Genomic DNA, 17,488 nt, shown 5'->3' on the forward strand with positions numbered 1-17,488 from the left:
ACAGTACAGTGACTTGACTTGAACCCTAATCCCTAGCTCCCAGGGTTAGGTGTCTGTTCTCTAACACCCTTGTGTCTAGAGACTGTCGTGAGGCTGACCACAACTTCAGACCTAGTCTGGTATAATTGGTGGTTACATCAGGCATGGTGGCTCCCTAGTGGGTCAGTTTTGTATTATTTTGGGGGTCATTCCAAGAACCTCAGCCTAGAAACTGCTGGTTTATCCCACCTAGCAATTTTGCAAAGCACTTGAATCCTTGTGTTTTATAATGCTGTGTTCAAGTATCTACTATCTAGAGTGGTTTCTGTCTCCAACATTAAACTCTGCCTGATTATTTTATTTAGCTATTTTACCCATAATATTCACTGAGATACATAACAACAAAAATTGTAGATGAAACCAAACAAGTTTTTTTTTTTCAGAAGTCCTCTTTTATCTTCATGGTTAAGATCTGTATTTATTAAAATGTCTACTTGAGGTATATTTTCAATCTCTAATTTTAGACAGATAGATGGATGGATAGGTAGAAAACAGTCTCCTGTACCATGAATATAATAATCCTAAAGACACCAAACTTCATGCAAACAGTTTCATAATTCAAAATTATGCCCTATGATATTTCAGTATTCAGTCCCACTGGAAAACTCTGTACTTTAGTCTTTGGAGATTTATGGTTGCTGAATTATCTACTGAAATATTTTAACATCAGTAAATGCAGCTAGTCATAAAGTAAATGCCAGTAAAATACAAGAGGATATTTGAAATACTCTGTATATTAATAATAATCCTAAAAAGTCAAAGATCCTTATGCACATAAGTTACATAGAAAGCTTGTAGAGTTAATAACCAAGTTAAGTACATGTATTGGCCAACAAATCAAGATTTCTATCCAAAGAAAATATATATTTCTTTTCAATTTTTAATGTTAGTATTTTAAGAAACAATAGATTTTAATCCTCACCACCCTATCAATTAACTTTCAGTTTGTTACTTAGGATAGTACTATGCACAAAGTTTGACTTATGAAAACACTATTGTGATGTGGTTTGATCAATCAGAAATTTAAAATTATTTGCATACATTTCAGTTATAAATCAAAAAGGAAGCCAAATGCATAAAAGCCAACAGTGTAAGCATCAACTGAACTGATATCAATGCATAAAATAGTAGTCTTAAAATAAAAATCATTTTCAAATGTCCATTGTGTAAATTCAAAAGTGAAATTTATAAGCAACTGCTGATTCATTTTCAGTCCAAATGTTAGCTGGTATTTAAAGACTCTAGCATCTATGAAACTTCTTTCTAAAGATTATCACTTAATCTCTCCCCAGAATTAAGTTTCACTAATGTAACGATGTATTTAAAGAAGTATAAATTTCATTAAATCTGAATTATTGTATGACTGTCTGACTGCAAACCCAAACTAATTCAAACTAAGAAAAATTGTTTACAGTCAGTTACCATATGGACTCCAAGGGTGAATTTTGGAGTTAAAATTCACCAGATAAAATCAAGGACCAGAAAGTCAATAAATAAGCCTGCTGTCTTCATTGCATGCTTATAGCCTACTGGAATAGCCTCCCAACTGGTCCTTTTCTACACTTCTTCAACTACATTCTGTCATCTGTTATCTATGCAGCAACCAGTGTCATAAGTGAAATGTCACAAATGAAATCATGTCCTTACTTTCCTCAAAATCTTCCAGAGATTTTCCATCTCATTCAAGTAAAGGCCACATTTTTTTCTATGGCCTCTAAGACCCATTTAATGATTTCTCTGATCTCATTCCCCACTCAACCGAAACTACATCGCCGTCCTTGTCTCATACATGGCAATCACTGAACTGTTAGGTATTATGTATCTCATTCTCTTAAATACTGTACCTATTCCAATTTAGTTTATATTCCACGATTAACAGATTATAACTTGTTTTCAGTTTTCCACTGTTACAGTAAATCCATGTTCATGGCATGCATGTGTGCTGTTTTCCTTAGGGTATATTACAGGAAGTAAGATTGCTAGCTTGCAAGGAATGCTCAATTTAAATTGTAAAAGATACTGCTTTTCGAAGTAAACCGATTTATACCCACCGGCACTATGAGAGTTCCTCCTTTCATATTCTTACCAATACTTGATATTGTAGAACTTCTCTTTATCTTTGCCAATGAAAAGAATGAGAGGTGATGTCATATTATTTTAATTTTACCTCATTCTTGCTCTGTAACTTGCTCACTTGTCCATTTTTCTAATTTTTCATGTTTATTAGGAATTCAGTACCTGTAATTGAGTACTATTCTTTTTTGTCATGTATATTAAAATATTACCCCCATCTACCTATCTTTTCACCTGTTCTACAGTGGCCTCTGTCATGTTCTTTTATTTTAGATGTAATTAGCTGTGTTAATCTCCATTGTGTGTTTTGCTTTTATGTATTTTGTGTTGGAGACAGTATTCTCTAATACTGTCTTCTAATAAATATACTGATTTTTGTTGATGGTCTTTAATACATTTAGAATTTATTTTTGTGAAAGGTGGGAGATAATGATTTAAGCTTACTCATTTTTAAGTGGATAATGAATTATGCTAAATTGACTTATCAAATAATCCACCATTTCCTGCTGACTTTATACACCAATTTTATCATCTACATTTCCACTGTATAAAAGGTTCCACTTTTAGTTTTTATTGATTGTGTTGCATTGAATTTTTATTTACTCCTATTGTAACACCACTCCATTTTACTTATTATGGCTTTATTATACACACAGTACTTTATATGTATTTGGTTATCTGCAAGGGAAAATTTCCCTTTTTACATTTCCTTCTAAACATTTTCTTGACTTCTGAATTTAAATTTCTAAGACGTCATCTATGTATAATTTGTGACTGTATCAAATTTGTAACTTAGTTTTGGCTTTATAACATTGAGTGTTTCTACTCAAGTTCATAGTATACTTTTTCATTTATCTAGATGTTTTTCACTGCCCTCAAGTAAAGTTATAACATTTTCTCCATTAAATTCTTTCATAGTACAAGATCACAAGAAGGATAATTCTAATTGTATTTTGTAAATCAACTCAGAAAAGTCAACAATAAGATATGTCTTAAATTAAAAATAAGTAATAATTTGGGCATAGATATAAGAAGACTAAGTCATTTGTATGGGAAAGGAAATCAGGCTAATGTTAGATTTCTTTACAGCAACAATTCATACCCATTTAATAAAATGATGTAATTCATAATTGCATTCATGATGCTCAAAGGAAGAAAAGTATCAATCAAGAATTTTATATACTATCAAGTTGATTTTCAAGCATAAAAGCCATAAGCAAGTAGTTGTAAATTTGTAAGAAAATAGATTTTATGACCAGTAAGATGTTACAAAGGTAAAATCAGAACAAAAGTCTAACTGAAATCCTGTGCACTTAACTAGTAAACTATAAAGAGAAAAGTCAAAGCCAAACTTATTTAAAGATGTAGGAATGATTTATGAGGTCACGCCATGGGCTGATATTCAATTTGGCATCATTGGCTGTAATTCTAAGACTACAACCTTTAACGGGGGCAGCCTTTTTGCAGATACAAGTGTACAGATGGTTTCAAAAGGGCCTTGCAGAGGCCTGGTGTGTAGGTGGTTCAGCCAAAACCCATACCCGTAAGTGTACAAATAACTTATGCAACTCTCATCTCTTCTTGGGAGAGTGACATTTTCTTGATCTATTAATAGGTTCTTAATAGCTTAACAAGTGTTCCCATCCAATTATTCTTCAAATAAAGTCTAGATTAGAAAAAAATAAAATTGTTTTATTCAGAAAAGTTCACCGATAAGACTAATAGATTAAATTATGTAATAAGATAAAATTATTTGTGAAGAATTATAATTTTTCAGCAATGACTTGGTATAATGGGGGATTATGGAAGTAATAAAAGTATTCCAAATCTAAATAAGGTTGTTTCTAAATATGTTGTAAACTTCCTGTCAGTTTATGTGTGTGTTGTCTCTGTAACCTCTAAAGTCCCTAGCACTGTGCCTACATTGCAATTGAAAATGTTTAATAAGTTTTAGTAGAAAGAATGAAAAAAGGAAGAGACTTTTAGTCTATAAAATCAGTGTACAAGAAGAATTGGAGAATTGTATTGACAACAAAGAAAATATAGTTTTTAAAAAGACGCTTGAAAATAGCATCAAAAACTGTAAGAAACCTAAGCTTATAGCTAACAAAAGTGTGCAAGGCCTTGTATAATAAACTTATAAAACTTTATTTTAAAAAACTTGAGGAAGACATACATAAATGGAGAACTCTTTTACATTTATATATTGGAAGATGCGATATTGTAATGATGTCAATTCTCCCCAAATTTCATCTCTAGATTCTACTACATTCTACTCAACATCCCTACAGAGTTCTTCATGGAATTTGACAAAATGATGTAAGAGTAAAAAGCTAAGAATAACCAAGATAAAAATAACCCTTAAACTTGGGAAATGATGCTGGTATAAGCAATATTGTTTCCCTTATGCCAATGTCAAGGCTAATTATAATTCTTTAATAATTTAAAATTGTGATATTTACACAGAGTTTGAGAAAATAATCAGAGAAAATAGTAAGAAAAACTTAGAAAGAGACTCATATAAATTAGAAACTATATGACAAAGAGATATTACAGATCAAAGAGAAAATAAATGAACAATTATACACAAGCTGAGTCTTTTTATGATGTTTGCTTTGCCTTGAGTATTTTTCTTGCCTTTTGTCATGACATAATTTTGTGATGAAAGGCAGACGTTTTGTATAGAGTAGTAAGAATTGAGATGAGTAGTCCTCTAGTCTGAGGATTTATGTTAATCATGGTAAGAGTTGAACATTGTTTAATATTTGCTGTAGCTTCAAGTGCTAAAAGGTTAAAATCCCTCTAGTGTCCTCAAGTTTATCTCCCCTACGTTAGTTTGCTGGGGGGACCATAACAAAGTACTGCAGGCAGGATGGCTTAAACAACGAGTATTTTCTTACAATTCTGGAGGCTAGAGGTCCAAGGTAAAGGTGTCTGCAGGATTGATTTTTTCCTAAGGTCTCTCTCCTTGGCTTTTTGATGGCCACCTTTCTCCCATATCTTCAAATGATCTTCTCTATGTGTTCATGTGTCCTAATCTCTTCGTATAAAGACATCAGTAATACTGGATGAGGGTCTACCTAGATCGCCTCCTTTCACCTTCATTACCTCTTTAAAGGCCCTATCTTTGAATCAGTCACATTCTGAGGTGCTCGGTTTGTCCTACTTCAACATACAAACTGGCGGGTAGTGGGGCAGACCATTCAGTGGATAGGCTCCCTCTAGACTTTGGTTTCTTCTAAATACTTCCAGAGACACTCTGTGTCTTGTAGTTTATTCAGCTATAATCCACTGTCCCTGGAGCCTGTTGGTGGTGTGGTAAGGTGTGGAGGGGGAGCAGTGTTCTATAATCTTCTAATTAAGCCTCAGTCTTTTAGTAACTTTGTGTCTCTGGCCAGTGACCATGACAAGTTTTTCTTTATCACTCCCTCCTCTTTCAGTGAGACTGGGAAGCTCAAGAGGGCTGAAATGAGAAGAACGCCCTTTTCCCATGGCTCCTTGAATAGACTCCAATAGTCATTTCCCCCAAGAGAGTATAACGTTGCGATGGAGAAAACTATGGGTCTATTTCACAAAGGTTATTCTGCCTCTACCTCTGCAGGAACTAAGCTGGGATGTTTCTCCGATTTTCACTGTTAATAACTGGTGGGGTTTTTTTTCGAGTTAAAGCCGTTGAAAATATGAACTCCCCACCCTGCCGCCACCAACACTAAGGCTTCAGGAGTTTCTTGTTTTCGCACTAATCCATACTGAGCTTCAAGCAATTTGTCAACATTACCATTTCAGGATTTCTACCTATTTATAGCTCCAGCAGCTTCTGTCCAGATAAGCAGACTCCAGCTGTGATTCTTTGGATTTGCCCTTCTCTCCAGATTTTAGGGTGATGCCCCGCAGCCTCAGTTCTTTGATGGGCTCAAAAAAAAGTCAGCTTCAGTGTGTCTGGCTTTTTCTTGTTGTAGAGACGGAACTGATGATGTCTAAACACCTTACATGTTGAAAAAGAAACCAAATCCCCTAATTAACTTTTTATTTACAATTCAGAGGTTATTTCCCAGTCTTCATCTTCCTTGATATCTCTGAGGCTTTCATTGGGTGATCCTTTCCTCCTCCAGTGCCTGTCTATAAAACTATTCGCTGTCTGCAATGAGATAAGGAGCTTGCAGCAGAATGTAAATCTACTACATCAGTAAGCACATGGGTCGCTCAGCTGACATTCATTTTTTTACAGCAAGGCTTCCTTGATGTAGAGGGAGAGTGTCCTACACTCTTGTACAAGTCCCCTGCCCCATTAGGGACTCATTCCAGTTTGCTGATTGGCTACTTAAATTAGCGCCACTGAGCCTGATAGCCGGGCATATATTTTCTACTACTACCTGCGTTACGGAAAATAGGGCATACAAATTCCCAGTCCTTACATCTCTCTTGATGTGTTTGTTCTCTGATTCTGACGTATAGGCCATCTTTCAAGCCAGATACACCAGCCTGAGAAGTTCAAGAGGGCTGGTGGTCCAGCTCCAGGGCCAACATTCATTGTTCTTTTCATATATATTCTAAGATAATACATTTCTCAAACTGCTTAATTGATGAAATGAGTATTCTTTTTCTGTCTGAATGAGAAGTTCCTGATATTTTATTGGCAGGACTCAGTGTTATAGCCTATATATTTAATATTTAAAATTAAAACTATGTAAGTGATGTTGTATATTTTAACCACAGTCAAAATACATGCTGAATTTATATCTTAAGATAGTGTAAAAAGTTGTAAGCTCATGGATTTGTTAACATATTTATGAAATATTATTAGTAAATATTATTAGTCAATTATTCTCTTGCCTTTATAACCTAAGAATTTTATTATGATATACCTGGAGCTATCAAACAGTTTCAATATTCTAGAACATTCATTTTATCATGCTATTATATATTGCTAAAAACAATATAAGCAACCAAGTAAGTAAAAATATTCTAACCTTCTAAACTAAAAATGTCTGATAGAATCTGGAATATTTCCCAGAAAGAATCCATTGAATGCAGGTTACCATGGTGATTAGCAAAAATGTGGGATGAAGTTCATTTTGTGATAATTGCTACATATTTGCAGCTGAAGTGCATCTTTCAGTTTCAGTCTCAGACTTTGAGACCATAATAATAGCTCTAGAATCTGAGTTGTATATTTAAACCTGTAATATTGTGCAGGGGCATGTTTCATTCTGTGGAGATTCTTTTTTTGTGGTGACCAACATGGTAATTTTTAAAAGCTTATCCCTATTTATTGGGATTTCCATATATGGTTCATTGAGATTATGTTTGATTGATTCTTAAAAAAATAGAATTTATAATGTCCCCAGATCAATTTAAAGATAAAAGGAAAGCATTTTATTTTAAAATCCTCTCCCTTTAGGGAGAAAGCTGAATTTATTTTTGAGGCAGCTGAGTGCTTCTGCTTTGTAATTATTTCTGAAGAAGTTCATGGTCTAATGCCAACTGTTGTGGATTAATAATAAGTTTTGAAAAATGTTGCCAAAATCAGAAAGTTGGTGTTTTGAAAGCCATTTTAACTCTTTGGAGCTAAGTGAAAATTAAATATAAACTATAGCAAATTGCTGGGGGATCAGTATGTGATATTGTAATTGTATAAATAAAGTCAGTCAAAGATTCTTAATGATAGATACAAAATAGCAATGTCAAATTCACTTTGTAGTAAATACTACTTCAAGTTTGTGAAATGTTTTGATTTTAGTGTCTGTTTTTTCTTAATTCTTACAACCCTCTGAATAAAAATAATATTGAAAATAAAAATAGTAACATTCATTGAGAACTTACTATGTCACAGACATGATTCTACATATACTGACTCATTTAGTCCTCAGTAATACTGAGAAGTAGATCATTATTGTTATTATCTTCATTTTATGGATGATGAAATCAAGCCACAGAGAAATGAAGCGATTTGCCTGATGTCACACAGGGTAGGACAGAGCGAGGAATCATATTCAGAGATGCTGACTCTAACTGTATACTATCCTGCTGATCTGAAATTTTTTCTTCTCAATTTATAGAACCCAAAATTAAAGGCTCAAAGAAGCCAAGTACCATCAACTTTACATAGTTATCAAATGGCTGAAATGGAGCTGAACTTTGTTTTCTGATTCTAAATCTATCACTTCATCACAGCTTATGGTCTTCCTTGACTGGAACTCAAAAATAATGTCCTCTACCTGGCTAGTTGGGAAATAAAACAAGCTTAGTTCAAACTGCTTGTTACAGGTATAACCTTCAGACTGGACTCCCCTATGTCATAAGGATATCATATTTGCCCTTTCCATATATTAAACATATACAAAATGTAGTATTTATTTATTGTAGTAATTCATATCTCAGGAGACTAAAGGGACGAAGTGTTATCTGCTATATAGTTATGTATCACTGATGTATTAACAATGATTATGTATGAGATATATCACCAATATATAAGGATTAAAACCTCAAATAACCAGTTTGCCATTATTAACAACTAGTTCACCACTTAGCGTTTCTTATTTTAAAAATTTTGCCTGAAAGTAAAAGGAATGACCTTTCACTATTGAGAAACCTATGGGAGTCAGCCTATACATGTCATAAGGAATTTTCAGTCTGATTATAATTGTCCTTTGAAAATTAAGAAAAAATGAAAGTGTAGCATTGCATAGCTTCAAAGGGCTGAGAAACTAACTTCTTCATGTGATTAGCAGAATGAAGAAGGAAGAATATTAGAATACCTAAGTCTGATCTCTAATAAGCAGCATGGAAGTAACCTTACCCACAGAGTGGTTCAAAAGTCTGGCATTGTGTGTGTGTGTGTGTGTGTGTGTGTGTGAGTGAAGTAGGAGAAATGGAAAGTCACGTCCAAATTTTTAAAACATCAAAACAAAGATAAACAAAAATCAAAAAAAGGCTGTATGTCATCCCAATCTAGTAGAATGGTCTACAGCAGGAAGATACAAGGATCCTGACTGAGAAAAGCAGTTACAGGGCTCCTAGGCGAACCAGAGGACCTGAGCCTTGTGACTCTGGCAGACATACCTAAATACTTCAAATACATTTTTATGTTGTTCTAAATTTTAGGTTTAAGTCAATAATAATCACACACAAGTAATAATTTTTGACTCTGCAATATATTTCATGACATTAAAAGAACAAAGCACTATTACAATAGCCTCCCTCCCAGGTGCTCTATCAGGGATAGCTCATCCAGCATCTATTTAAGGATGTCTGTTTACTTTCTGCTCATGATTGTATTTGCATATATCCTAGCAGCATAATTATTTGGCCATATTTAAGAAGAAAATTAGTGTATTAGAACAAAATATGATAAGTGTGTTTTTACTGATATTAAATACTTTTATAAAATTAAATTACAGCAACGTGCATAATAGTAGTGAATTTTGATAACTCAAATTAAATACTAAGGTTCAGAATCCTTAATCTTCACAGTGAAATAATTGCAAATGGGAACTCTTTTTAGTACTGACATAATAAATACTTTACCTTTGAGAGTGCTGTGATTGCCTTATCTTTGGTGAAGTAATAGGTTAGCCAGTTGCTAAATGTCAATCAAAGTCTATGAAATATTTTACAAATTAGTCCTCACTGATATATAAGGATTAAAACTCCCAAATGATAAATTTGTCATTATTAATAACTAGTTCTCTACTTAGCATATCGTTTTTTAATTTTGGTTGTTTATACCCAAAAAATCATTATTGGGCATTGCAATTAGACAAATTATGAAGATTCTTTAGGAGGATTAATATGAAATTCTTTCTGCTTTTATAGTGCTCATTGAGCAAGAATATATTAATTCCTTAGGTTTGGGAAGTACAGGATACACTTTACATTGGCTGAGAAAATAATACAGACTATTGTTACTCCTCAGATTTGCCAATGACATTTTAATATATAATGTTCCCTATAAAACACATTAAAATACAACTGAACATGTTAAGGAATGATTTCAAATGCTTAAGACATTCAATAAATACAGAGCAGAAATTATGAAGTTATTAAGGTTAATTTTACTACTAAAATAACATGCACCATTGAATGCCTCGTTATATTATTAGCCTATCTAGATGAAGTTGCAAGATTTTTTTCACAGCCCAAGATTTATTGCTGATGTCACAGATAATAAAGTACAACAAATCCTTGTCAGATTGTAGCTAGTGGGAGGTCTCCAGACCCACCCATTAGCTGCATGAGTCATTCCCACACGCCCATCTCACGAAGCTGTGATTCAAATCTGTGCCTCATCAAAATCGCAAGTGAGTGTGTATCACCAGCCTACTGTTCTCAGGAATAGAAACGCCAAGTGTTAAACTGGCATATGATAAATTCATGTTTATAATTGAGACGGTTTCAAAAGAAAAATGATATTCTTTCTGAGCATAAATAATTTAGTTGGCAGAAAGAAGGCTTTCATGAAATACTAAAAACAAACATCATCCAAATTACTACAAAAATGTAGTACGCATTAAATAGTTCTCTTTCTCCTATGAGTTTTCTTAAAAAATCGCCTCCTCTTTAAGTGTTCCTGACTTCCCTCTAAACAAATTAATCACTTCTTCCAGTCTGAATATGTTTCCTTAGCACATATCAGTATCGGTTTCATATTTTATCTTACTGTGTCTTCCCTCAGAATTTGAGAATGCCAACAAGCACAGTAATGTTGTGATATGCATCTTTGTATTTCCTAGTACGTTGCCTGAATGTATCACTGCCTTACCAGATTAAGTCATTCACAGCAAGCTCTACTGGGTATAGGTTATTAGGCATAAATAATTTTCCTGCCCCTATTTAGTCCAAGAAGATAGTTAGGTGTTGTCTGTAGATTCAGAGTATAAATAGTGGTGTTTAAATACATTTTGCTCAGTTTATCACACTCTCTGGATACCCTGCACACAGATACACAGAAAGATGATACGTATGTCAGAAGAGTATATGTTGATACGGCAGTAGAAGATTCCCTTCAAGAGGAGATGCTGATAGTTTATCTTTGTTTTCTGGTTTCTCTCTAGATGAAAGATTTGCATGTTTGCACTTTCACAAAGGACATAGTACTGTGGCATATTTCATTCTTCACTGTGGATTTATGTATTATGTTTCACTTTCTGTCATGATTCAGGCAGTTAGATTTTTTCCCTTCTGTGACTTCCATATGTCAAGTTGTGATAGCAGGAAGCATTTAGATTCTCCCCGACTATTATCCACCCCCTCCACCAGTACCTGCTGATTGCTAGGAAAGAGTGACGGTCTGGACCCACTAAAGCACACAGGTCAGACACACTCTCTACTACTGAGTCCTGACACTAGGTCCTTAATCACTAGAGATTAACTGTCATGATTTAATGATTTCTTCTAGTTTTTAAAAATAAAACTACTCATCAGAGAGGAATTCTTACTATGAACAAATTGATCAGATCACTTCCTTTCTGGATTGAAGGAAACTTTGAACTTCCTCAACAGACTTGTCACAGGAGGAGAGCATGAATGATGCAATTCACCCTTATCTTCCTGACCTCATGCACTGATTAATTCTGCCATGTGGTTATTTTTAAAGCATCATTAAGAAGAAGAGTTCCAATTGATCCCTTTTCAGTATGTTTTTCCATTATACTCATCATAGCAGGTAGCATTTTGTTACACTAAATGAAAAAAATGTAATAATTACCGTTTCATCAACTAATGAAATATTTGCCCTTTCTCTTTGAAATGCTGAAGGATTTCCCCCTGGAATTTTTATTGTAACAGACATGTAATTCTGAGATGATTTTTAGTAAAGAAAGTTTTTATTTTAAACTCCAGAATTTTGATGCTTCATTTACCAACTATTCAAAAATCCTGCTGAGTTGGCACTTGCTTGGCAGCCTAGATGCAGTGGCACTATTGTAGAACCACTTAGCTAATTTAGAGAGTTGTACAGTTTAATTCAACATGATATTTAAACAATATAGAAGCTTTTCAGAAAGAGGAAAATAACGAAGACCAGAATTTGTGTCACACTAAATTATACTAAATATTGATATAATGCCACACAAACAGGGAGACTTTTGCTGTTTTTCTTGTCAACCCTCACGAGAATCAACATCTGTCATTTCTTTCTTTGAACTATTTTCAACTTATGTTTTTCTTGGCTATGAAATAATAATTAATGAGCACTTTCTGGTTCCAGAAGTGTTGAAATGTATTTGGTTATTTTCAGAAATACTTTCTTAAAGCCTTCATTTTCAAGATTAGCAGTAAGAAAAAAAAAGGAGTGTGTGGGCTAATAACTTAATTTTCGTGGATGATAGATATTTGGATAGGGAGATCAATGTCATATGAAATAAAAATCTGAAGATATGTGTAATTTTATATTTAGTGATACAAATATTTTGTAAATTATCGCTTCAGCAGGTTTAGAAGTTTGAGAAGTCTGAGAGAGAAATTTGCCTTTTTGACTATCCAAAGTTCTAATGGCAAATTGATTCAGATGGCCAATTAGCAGGAGGAAGAAAGACTACCAATTTTTTTTAACTGAAGCAATATCTAAGTGACTTATTTGTCTAGTTATTAAAGACAAAAAAAGAGCAGACGTTAGTTAAAATATTTGTATGTTTGTTGATATTCTGTATCAACAGAGTTCTTAGTGACCTAGCTGAGATGGCACATAGGTCTCTTCATAAACTCCAGTGATGATCCTGAAACAGGATCTTTACTGTGTACCAGAGTCACCTCAGTAAATAAATATGGAAACAGCTCAGGGCCTGAGAGTGTGATTTTTCTGATCCTAGGTGTTACCTGCTAGAAAGGTTGTGCAATTCTTTCTATATAAAAATAAAGAAAATTTGTCAAGGCTGGTTGTGGGGATGGAGGTAAAGGTATAGAATGTTTTCTTATCTGATCTATAGAGGTTGGAATCTGAAGCTTATTTAACCATGGATCTTGTCAAAAGTTAATAATTTTCCATCGGCAGTAAGATTAATCATAGATTTCTTTTGCATTTTGAAGCCTAGCTCAATAATGATGGAGTAATGTTAGTGGGAAAAAAATCACTGTTTTGAAATAGAAAATTTTATGAGACAGTAAGAGATTTATAAGCTGAACAGGTAATAATAATGAGCTTAAGAAGATGAAAGAGCAGAAAGATCAGTACCATGATGCATATAACAGTAAAATCCATGAAAACGGATTATTTTGTAATTTAATCTTTTGCAAAAAAGAAAAAAAAAGATATAGAAAACATTAAAATGCTTGTTTAAATTTCATGTGTGAAACAAAACAAGTTTGTTTTATATCTTGAGTTTTATCCCTTCCATTTAATGCCATTGGCCCAGAGAAAGTCTGAGAACTAATAAGCTCTGGGTAGAATTGCCTCTTACTTACATACAAGTTATGAATTAACCACAAATAATAATAATGATATTTGACGTTTATTGAAGGGATACCGTGGGCTCTACATAATCACATTTGATCCTTGCAGAAACCTTATGATGTAAGTATTGTTTTATTGATGAAGAAATTGAAGCTCAGGGAGATTGTTACTGACAGGCAATAAATGACAGAGATAGGAACCAAAATAGATCTAGAGTTCATGTTCCTAAGCTACACAAGTCTGACTCTTCTAAGCAATATCTTTGAATCAACTGCTACAATAGGAAAAAACAATTGAAATAAGCTCTAAAAGAGCAAGAGTGGAAGATAAGGAGCCAGTTAGGAGACTATTTTGTGGTTAGACCGGGCAGGGATAAAAATGGTTGAGACTAGGGTGGTAGTAGGGAAGGCAGTGAACATTTATCAGGTGTAGAATACATTTTGAAGATGAGACCAAAAGGATGTGCTGCTTAAACATAAGTGAGAGCAATAGAAAAGTAAGAAAAATAAGAAAGAAATTTAAGTCCAAGATAATATTTTTAGACTGAGATTTATGATGCAGTTTCCTGAGATGAGAGCATTTGGGGAAAAGCATGTTTGGTGGAGGAGGTTGGCCATCATGAGATGAACATGATTAAATATCCAAATGGCTATGTCAGCTAGATCTAAAAGTCTGGGGTCTTGGAGAATGGTCAGTCCTGAAGATGCACATTAGGAAATCAGTGACATTTAAAGCTAAAGGAGACATCTTAGCAAATGAATGTGAATGAGAAAAATCTGAGAATAGAGCCTTAGGGACCACCTGAATTTAGAACAAGAGAAAAAGATCTCATTGAAGAGCCTGAGAAAAAGAGATCAACCAGGGAGTTGGGAGACCAGAGGACAGCCTCGTCATGGGGCCTCTGTACTGAAAGGAAAGAAAGAAGACAACAAAAGAAGAGTCCTCTTGCTCTTCTGTTGTCCTCGTCATCACCACTTATATTGTAGAAACTTTCTTGCATGTTAAAGTGAAAAGTTATCCAAACATCCTTTTAGAGGAAACGTTTCATCTGTCTTTTTTTTTAATTTAAATTTTTATTCAGATCATTGTAAAGTCACATGCAGTTTTAAGAAATAATACAGAGACATCCTGTACATATTACCATTTCTCCCTGTGATAACATCTTGCAAAACTAGTACAATATCACAACCAAGTTACTGACTTTGACATTATTCACAAATTTTGTTCGAATTTCTTGGGTTTTGCTTGTACTCATTGGTGTCTTTCTCTGTATATATTTAGTTCTGTACAATTTTGTGAGTTCATGTAGCTACCACAAGAACCAAGATAAGAATAGCTCTATCACAAAGATCCCTTACATTATTCTTTTACAACCATCGCTAACCCCTGGTTATCAGTAATCTGTTCATTTCCAAAAGTTTGTCATTTCAAAAATGTTATATAAGCAGAATCATACAATACGTAACATTTTGTGACTTGATTTTTTTTTTTTTGGCTCAGTGTAATTTGCTGGAGATTCATCAAGGTTGTTACATCTATCAAGGGTTCATTCTATTTTATTGATGAATAGTATGGATGTACCACAGCATGTTTAACCATCCACCCATCGAAGGACATCTCACTTGTGTCCTGTTTTTAGCTATTATGAACAAAGCTACTATGAATATTTGCATATAGGTTTTTTTTTACAAAGGTAATTTTTTACTTATATTGCATAAGTGCTCAAGAATATAAATTACTGTGTCCTATGATAGTTGCATGTTTAGTTTTTTATGAAATGGGTAAACAGTTTTTCAGAGTTATTGAACCATTTTATATTCTCATCAACAATGTATGAATGGTCTGGATTCTTTGCATCCTCACCAGCATTTATTGTTGTTGCTGTTTTCCAATGTTAGCCAGCCTGGTAGATGCATAGTGATATGTTGTTGGGGTTTTAATTTGCATTTCTTTGATGACTAATGGAGGAGAATATCTTTTCATATGCTTTTTTGCTGTTTTACTCCATTCGGGGCTGCTATGACAATACTATAGCAGGTAGTGTAAGCAACAAACATTTATTTCTGCTAGTTCTGAAGGCTGGGAAGTCCAAGATCAAGGCACTAGCAGATTCAGTGTTTAGCCAGGGCCCACCTCTTGTTCATAGACAGCTGTCTTCTCCTTGCTGTGTCCTTACTTGGTGGAGGGGGTTAGGGAGCTCTCTGGGGTCTCTTCTTTGAGGGTACTAATCCTGTTCTTGTAGGCTCTACCCTCGTGACCTAATCCCCCCCCCCCAGGCCCCACCTCCAAATACAATCACATTTTGGGACTAAGTCTTAACATACAAATTTTGGGGGATGCAGCTCTTTGGTCTATAGCATTTGCTAGCTGTTCATCTTTTTTGGTGAAATGTTTGTTCATCTCCCTTGCTCATTTTCTAATTGGATTTATTTTAATGTTGAGTTTTAAGAATTCTTTTTATATTTTAGATACTCTCCTTTGTCAGATACATGCTGAAAATATCTTCTCCCAACCTGTATCTTGTCTTTTCATCCTCTTCACCTGGCCTTACAGAGAATAGGAATTTTAATTATGATGAGATTCAATTTCTCAATTTTTTTCCTTATGGATCCTGAATTTGGTGTCAGTTCTGAAAACTCTTTGCTCAATTCTAGATCCAGAAGATGTTTTCAAAAAGTTTTACAGTTTATGTTTTAAATGTAAATCCATGATCAACATAAAATTAATTTTTGTATGAAAAGTGAGGTTTAGTCAAGAGTCTTTCTTTCTTTTTTCCTGTGGGTGTTCAGTTGTTCCAGCCCCTTTTGTTGAAAAGGCTAGCCTTCCTCCATTTAACTGACTTTGCACCTTTGCAAAAAGCTGATTGTGGGTACTTATGTGCGTCTGTTTCTGGGTTCTCTATTCTGTTCATTGATCTATGTTTATCTCTCCACTGTTTCTTTGCTAAGATTTTTCTGTTTTTTTCATTTGCTTTAAAATGATATTGTAATTAATCCTTGAAGCATAGTTATGTTGATTGCTTTAAAATCTTGTCAAATAACTCTAACATCTGATTTATCTCAGTGTTTCTGTCATTTGATTTTCTTTTCTAATTCAAGTGGTGATTTTCCTTGTCCTTGGTATAATGAGTGATTTTCAGTTGCATCCTAGGTATTTTGTTTATTCTGTGTGGAAACTCTGGGTCTTACTGAGTGAGATCTTTTATTTTTTCAGGCAATCACTTTCTTTAGGCTTAGCATGCAGGTCCGGGTCTCCTTTTGTTGGGCTGTTGTTCCAGTGACAGAGCTTTGAGCATTTTATTTTGATTTGCTTGGTTTATCTTGTGGCACTGTGGCCCCCAACTTATCCTGGTGGTGGTGACTGTGGTTAGGAAGAGATTTCCCTAGTCCCAGCTGCCCACCGTCTGCTGGTGAGTGAAGGAAGTCAGGTCTGCTAAGGTCAACTTTCTTGACTCTTGGCAAAAGAGGTCAGCATGTAGTCCCAAGATTACAGGAATAGGAGTCACAAGCTGAGTCAGCTCGGAAGACCTTTCCCCCAGAAATACCTCCTTTCTTGTTTTCACTCCTTTTTTTTTTTCATTTCTTATTTTTCATTTTATTATATTTTTCTTGTGATTTTTCCACTGGAGCACTTAGGAAAGAACCTCTGCAGCACTTCAGAAAGGGATCCCTGTTCCTATTCTCACCTTCCAGCCCTCCTCCCACACAGACAGAGCTCAGCCATTGTGGAGGCGCTTTGGCCAGTCACCACTGGCCCACACACACACTAAACCAGAGAAGAAGTTTACATGTATTTTAAGATTTGGCAATGCAGAGTTTACATTTCTAGTGCAGAATGTAAAAAGCAAGCACACACACAAGTAATATAGTTTCAGATATAGTAAGTGCTTTAAAAAAAAGGAAATGATACACACAGTGATTAGGTTTGTGTGTGTGTGTGTGTTTGTAGCTAATTCAGTAGACTTCCAGAAGGGCTTCAGAAATGCCA

Source organism: Vicugna pacos, chromosome 8, assembly GCF_048564905.1.
Source record: "Vicugna pacos chromosome 8, VicPac4, whole genome shotgun sequence".
In the NCBI taxonomy this organism is placed as follows: domain Eukaryota; kingdom Metazoa; phylum Chordata; class Mammalia; order Artiodactyla; family Camelidae; genus Vicugna; species Vicugna pacos.